This window comes from Gracilinanus agilis, chromosome 2 (assembly GCF_016433145.1).
Source record: "Gracilinanus agilis isolate LMUSP501 chromosome 2, AgileGrace, whole genome shotgun sequence".
Lineage (NCBI taxonomy): Eukaryota > Metazoa > Chordata > Mammalia > Didelphimorphia > Didelphidae > Gracilinanus > Gracilinanus agilis.
In genome coordinates this window covers 489,963,521-489,970,421 of record NC_058131.1, presented here as the reverse complement: position 1 = coordinate 489,970,421, position 6,901 = coordinate 489,963,521, and positions in this window count along the sequence as shown.

Below are 6,901 nucleotides of genomic sequence, written 5' to 3'. Positions count from 1 at the left end.
TTGAGATTTCGTTTCCTCATCAATAGCAAAGGGAGAATAAACCTTACACCATCTACCTCAAAAGTTTATTATGAGGAAAACTCCAAATTGCAAAATACCATAAAAATATGAGTGGTTGTTGCCAGAATTATTTTCATCATTAAAGGTATAACTAGAGAGCAGCTCAAGTATAAAAACTTTGCTTTCTGACCCCCACTAGCTGCCTGCAAGGGGCCTGGAATTGGGCCTGGAGTCAGAAAGACCAAAGTTCAAATCTGGCCTCAGACACTTACCACCTGTGTGACCTGGACAAAGCACTTAGCCCCTGTTTACCTCAGTTTTCTCTACTATAAAACAAGGATAATAATAGCACCTCTCAGGGTTGTCGTGAGGGCCAAAAAAATATTTTTTAAAAGCTTTTATAAAGCACAGTGCCTGACACAATAATTGTTCATTCTTTGTTTTTTTAAAAAACCAGTGACCTCACAGGGTGATATCCTGCCTTGCACATGAATTGGACTTAAGTGAGGCAGAATTACAAAGTCATCAGCCTCTCTCTCTTTCTTTGAGAGTCATTAAACGGTAGTGGCAAGACAAAAGTCAAGAAGAATAACGATGGCCCAGAATACAGTAGATGACCTTAACACTTAGATGTCTAATTAAGTTCTAAGCACTTCACAGCCCTTGCCAGAGGAAGTCTTCACATACTTGGAAAAAACATCTCCCAGACACACCAACAAGTTCAAGATCTGTAGGCTACCCTCAATCTCACACTATATAATTGCTTATTCCTTATCTCTCACTGTCATCCAAATACTATTTAGCAGCAATCTGTCTCTCTCACTTTAAATTAATCCTAATTCTTTGTCTGGACCTCTCTCCTTTGCACTTATAGCCTAATTAATATTGCAATTATTTATACATATATTTCTTCTCCCGTTGGAAACTCCTTAAGAAGCTCCATGATTTCATCAGTAAAAACCACTCCTGAAATGGAAAATCTATCTACCAGTTCAGATCAGCAATTTAGGGATTAATAACAGTCTTGACAGTATCCTGAGGTTCTGAGAAGTTAAGTGATTTCTCCATGGACATATAGACAATATGTATAAGATTCAGAACTTGAACTCAGAACTTCCCAACTCCAAGATGGGTCCAACATCAGCTGAGCCAGGTTGCTTTACCTTCTTTTTTACTTTTTTAAATAATTTCCCATTTTATTTAAATTCCTTTTTTTATTATTTATTTTGAGTAATTTATTCCCAGATATTTTAGTCATCCCCTCATACCATAGAAAGTATCACTCAACAAAAAGATAGGTATATATAGTGTCTTTCATGTTTCTATTTTTCAATTTGTTTTCTGGAGGTGGGCATTCACAAGTTATTCTTCAAATGTTTTATATACCACAATGCAACAAAAATTATACTTAATGAAAAACTGTTGAAAAACAATGAAAAATTAATTTATAACTGAATAATTTAATCCTAAAAGTAGGTATCAATGAACAAATCTTATAAACAATCAATAATTTTATTAAGATAATAGAAAAAATGAGACCACATACCAAAATTTTTGGGATACAGGCAAAGCAATCACTAGAGGAAAACTTATAACTCCAAACTTTTCATCAGTTAAAAAAAAGGAATAATTCCTTGAGCTAGGAATACAATTTTAAAAGGTAACTAGAAAACCAACATATTTTTTAAAACCAACTAAATACCAACATAAAAATTCCAAAAATCAAAGGCAAGATTTATAAAACTGAAAGCAAAAAAAAAATGAGATTTATATATAAAACTAGGAGCTTGTTTTAAAAAATAAAATGGATAAACCACTGGCTGATTGATTTTAGAAAAAGAAAGGAAAAAATTACAAATGCTGAAAATGAAAAAAAAATACACAATAAGAGAAGAAGAAATAATTTTAATAAAAAGAAATTAATTTGCTCTGTTATATACCAATAAGGCTAGGAATCTAAATGAAATGGATGAAGTTTGTTGTTGTTGTCCAGTCATTTCAGTCAGATCTGACTCTTTGTGATCCCATTCAGACAGAAATACTGGAATGGTTTATCATTTCCTTTTCCAGCTCATTTTTACAAATGAGGAACTGAGGTGAAAAAGGTTAAGTGATCTATCCAGAGTCATACAATTAGTAAGTGTCTGAAGCCAGATTTAAACTGTTGAAGATGAGTCTTCCTGACTCTAACCTTGGCATTCTATCCACTGAGCCACCTAGATGCCTTGGATGAATATTTACAAAAATATAAAATTCCCAGTTACGAGAATAAGAAATCAAGGATTTGAATAATCCAATCTCAAAAAAAAATAAATAAATAAACAACCCCCAAAGGGAGAAGGGGATTTGGAGAACAGGATCAGATAGGTTTGCAAGCCAGTTCTCTCAATTGTTTAAAGAATAAGTCAACCCAATATTACAAAACCTGTTGGAAGTGGGGGGGAAAGGAGGAGCCCTATCAAGTTTCTATTATGATACAAATACAATTTTGATACCTAAACTATGGAGAGTCAAAATGGGTAACGCTCACTATTTAAACAAAATCCCTAATGAATACTGTTGCAATAAGATGTGGGATGGGTAGGGAAAAGAATATCAGTTTATTGATTTGGCTAGCATTTAACCAAGAAATCATTGGTCTATGATCCTCTCAAAAATCAAAGGCCAGAAATTTCCTTTGCTCAGATCTATATAAACAATTTGGGATCTTATTATTCATTCCCTCCTTTGGACATCCCACTACATTTCTTTTTGGTGAATAGTTAGATTTAGAGACCTCAATTCCTCCCTCATTACTTCATCACAGGGGAGGAGAGTCTTTGCCTAAATAAGTAAAACATCAACACCCCCTTTCCCCAGCCATATGGTTAGCGTAGCTTATTTTCAAATGGGTCAGAGTTCATCATGGCTGATTAGCTGACTTTAATCATTTCAAGGTCTTTTCAAAAGACAAGTTTCCAACCCAGTTTGATAGCTAGGGGACTAGGAACAACCTTAGCCTGAAGCAGACTGTTTCAGCCTGACACTGTGAGGCTAAAGAGAAAATTACTTCACATAGAAATATTGCTAATAAATAATATAATTCAATATTAATTTTCCTCATTTTCCCCTCTAATTTGTTGAAAGACACAGTCTACCTTGTCGACATGGAATCTAGAGACCCCAAATTTGTGGCCTAGTGAGATCTGATGAACCCCAAGTTTTAGAAATAGCTTGTAAGTTGGAGAACCCCAAAGCTTGTGCTTGTTCCCTTCCACGAGGATCCACACTGAAGGGAATCTCAGACTAGCAGTTGCAGACTGAAAAAAGGACCCTAGGGTAAATGCTAAATATTCCTTTGTCTTGGGTAGTTTTCCCCATTGTATCAGAGACCCTTTCCCAGGAAGATACACCTGGGCAGGGACCATCCTTTAGTATCCATTGTAAGTAGCCCCTTCCCTTACACCCTAGCCTCTGGCTGATTCCTTTCCCAAGCTTGTCAGAATGATAATGTCAATCATATTTCCCAGCCCCTGAATCAGTGGTGTTGAGTTTAGGGATTATTCCTTCCCACTTGGTGTTAGGTTATCACCAACTTCAGGGACTGCTTATGCTCAATTTTAGCTTTGGTAGGTCTTTCTCCAAAAGTTTAACTCATCCCTTGTGCTGCCCTGAACCATCACCTCACCTCTATAAATATAAAAAATGATAAAGGCTGCTATAATAATAATTATTAGTATTTTAATTAAAGCCATGCTGATAGATAAAGTCATTAGACCACGCGCTTGTAAGAATTCAAAATTGCCGCCCCAGTCATTATTACCTCTTCCTCAGTCTGCTGGCCAAGAGGCCACTCCCTCCTAACCCAGGAGATTTAAACTCTTCTCTGGGTGGAGACGTAGGCCTCCCCACGCCCAAAGAATCGGAACCGGAAACCCATTGGACCACGGGTAATGTAGTTTGATAATTTCCCCGTGTCCATAGAAAATACATATATATACTTAAAGATGACATCTCCCAAATTTCACTTTTACACCTCTAAAACCCTGATTCATGGATATTCTAGAGGCAGTTAGAACCAACCAATTGTGGAGCCAATTGTGAAATTTTCAATGAGAGTCTTTACCATTAGAATTTTTAAATGCTACAAATCCAGTTTTGATTTAGTTTTGGTGGTTGTAAAGACTTGAGAAAGAATCAATAGTGCAGATTAAATTTAAAAAATGTATGTCCATACTTCCCCTCATTCCCCCCAGGAGAAACAGTTGTTAAGCATTTATCAACATTTATCAACAAAATCTGGTCCTGAGATTTTCTGTGTTATCTAGAGTTGGGTTGAGACCCTATAGTTAGTTACTAGAACATATCAGGTCCTGTTTCTGGGAGTACTAATCTTTTCTCACCAGGAACACTGGGGGGGCCGCTCTCTCTTGAGCAGTGGGAGGATGTTCCCAGGTTTGGACAGGAAGTGCTCAGAACTATCCAAAGTAACCCCCCTTCAACAGTGGGCCATGGGGAAAGTTCTGGCTTGACTGGGCTTGGGTATTACAAGAGTTCAAGTAGGGAGTGCTGGGACTGACTAGTGTGGGAACTGTAGGAATTGAGGGAACCACACTGTCTCCATCTTGTGACTCAATTCTTGATCTATCTCAATTCCCTTTTTTTTCCATGTTGAGCCTACCCCAATTTGTTTCTCGTGAGAAAATTTTATTCAATTATGGACATTAAGAAAACTTTATTACATTGTTTGAACCTAGATGTGCATGGCTGGGAAGCTGGACCACCTCTACCTATTGCTTAGAGACCCTTAACTAAGGACATAGGTTATGCTGACCAGAAACCCGGTCAGATCTGAAGGTCAATGCACCCCCATTGCCTAGCCCTTACCAGTCTTCTGCCTTAGAACCAATACCCAGTATTGATTCTAAGACAGAAGGTAAGGGTTTTAAAAAAAAACGAAGGTCAATGCAAAGAGTTTTCTCACAATTATATAATTCAAGTAATCCAGAAATGTTATCTGAAAACTAGCCCTTTACTGGTCAGTTCCTGTTTCCTTGTTACTTTGATTGAATACAGACACCTGGAGATTGAAGGAGTGGGACACCTCTTTTTCTGATTTCAGGGATGTGATAATGAGATTAAATCTACCCTGCCCATCTTTAGATTTAATCAACAAAGGTGAAAACATCTTCACTTAACTCACAAGTTGGGTGGTCTGTGACCCATATGTGCTAGAGTAAGTGACAAATCAGAATTTACTGATTGCCTCCTGGGCAGTCCTAAGAAAATCATCTGTGGTGATTAGACACATAAATTAAGAGGAAGGAACAAGAAGTGATGCAAAAAAGGCCCCTTTAAAAAGAGAGTTTAGTGAGCTGAGGGATCTTCTGGTTCGTGACCTGGACCTGGGACCTTAAGATCTTGGTGAGATTGCTCTTAAATCTTTTCTTTGGAATTCCACGTGGTGAGTATGAAGACTGAATCTTCCTTAACTTCTCCTAAGGAACTTCCCTTTCAAAAGAGACTCTGTGCTTTTGCTTCATATGCCTCCAAGGCCTTCAGACCTTGGCCCTCAGCTCAAGGCTTGTCCTTTTTCTGCTTGGGTTAAACCAGGGACCTAAGCAAATTATTTAGTTTGTCAGATTAATTATCTTACCTTATCCTCTCTCAAATTTCTTACTTTCTCTCTCTCTTCTCATTTGTAAATAAACTTCCATAAAAGTTATTTTGACTTGAGGCTATTCTTTAATTGGGAATTGATAATTATTCAATTCCCTGGCAACCTAACCTTTTAACATACTCAACCAAAAAAACCCTTTTACCCCTTACCTATTCACTCTCCCCCTTGCAAACTTAAAAGTCCTTAATCTTTCCTACAAGTAGAAATCAGATTATCTAATCTTGGTTTATAAACTGTTACTTATTTTCCTTTACTACATAAAAAAAAGTCTTCCCTTATATTCCAGGTTCAATGCCAAACTGAGGAGATCTGGTCTTGATTTATTATGCAATTGTCATGCATTGCTTAATCTATATGCTCAGAAGCTCAAACCTTTGTTTCCTCAATCATTTTGGATTTTACTCTTTACACTGGAAAGTACCAAAGGACTTCTGTTCTCCCACACTCTGAATTTGGCTCTCCATCTGCCCCAGGTTTTTACTATCCCAGTATTCCTGCTGTACTCTGGGCATCCCTTTATGGATTCCTACATTAGATGAGAAAGTCTAGAACTGATTCTTTCTATGGCTAGTAGAATGGTGTATATCTAAGCCCTAATGTAATGCTTACAGGGGATCTGGGATACTCTCTGTCCTATCATTACTGTTTTCCTACCATCTCTAGTTCTTTCAATAGGTTCTAATATGGTGCAATCTCCATCTAGCATAGCATCCTTGAGGCAGAGTTTGTTAATATCCTTCCTAAAATGTGACAACTTGTACTGAATTCTAGATGTTGTTTGACCTGGAAAAATGTATAGAAATACTTCTTCCTTCATTTTTGTTAGGTATATTTTGGCACAATATCTATTTAGTCTCTATTGTTATTTATTGTTGATAGTAAAGGGCCAGCTGGCTATCTGTTGAAGTGAAGTTATGATCTGAGGCCTATGTAACAATCTAGGCCTTATCAAGGAAGATTGATTTAAACAACTTTGGAGGCAACAGATATAAAAACAAACCTCTTTTAATAAGGTAAAAAGTTTAAGTAAGGATAAAGGTAGATAAAGAGTATAGAATAAATCCCTAATCTAAATGAGGTCTAGCTTGTCCCACACCCACTAGTCCTCATAGACTTGCTTCACACACAGGGTTTCCCCCTGGCCTGCTCTGATCTCCTTTTACTACCACTAATCCCCAGGATCTTTTCTAGAATATCCTATTCTAAAATTATCCATATATATATATATATATATGTATATAT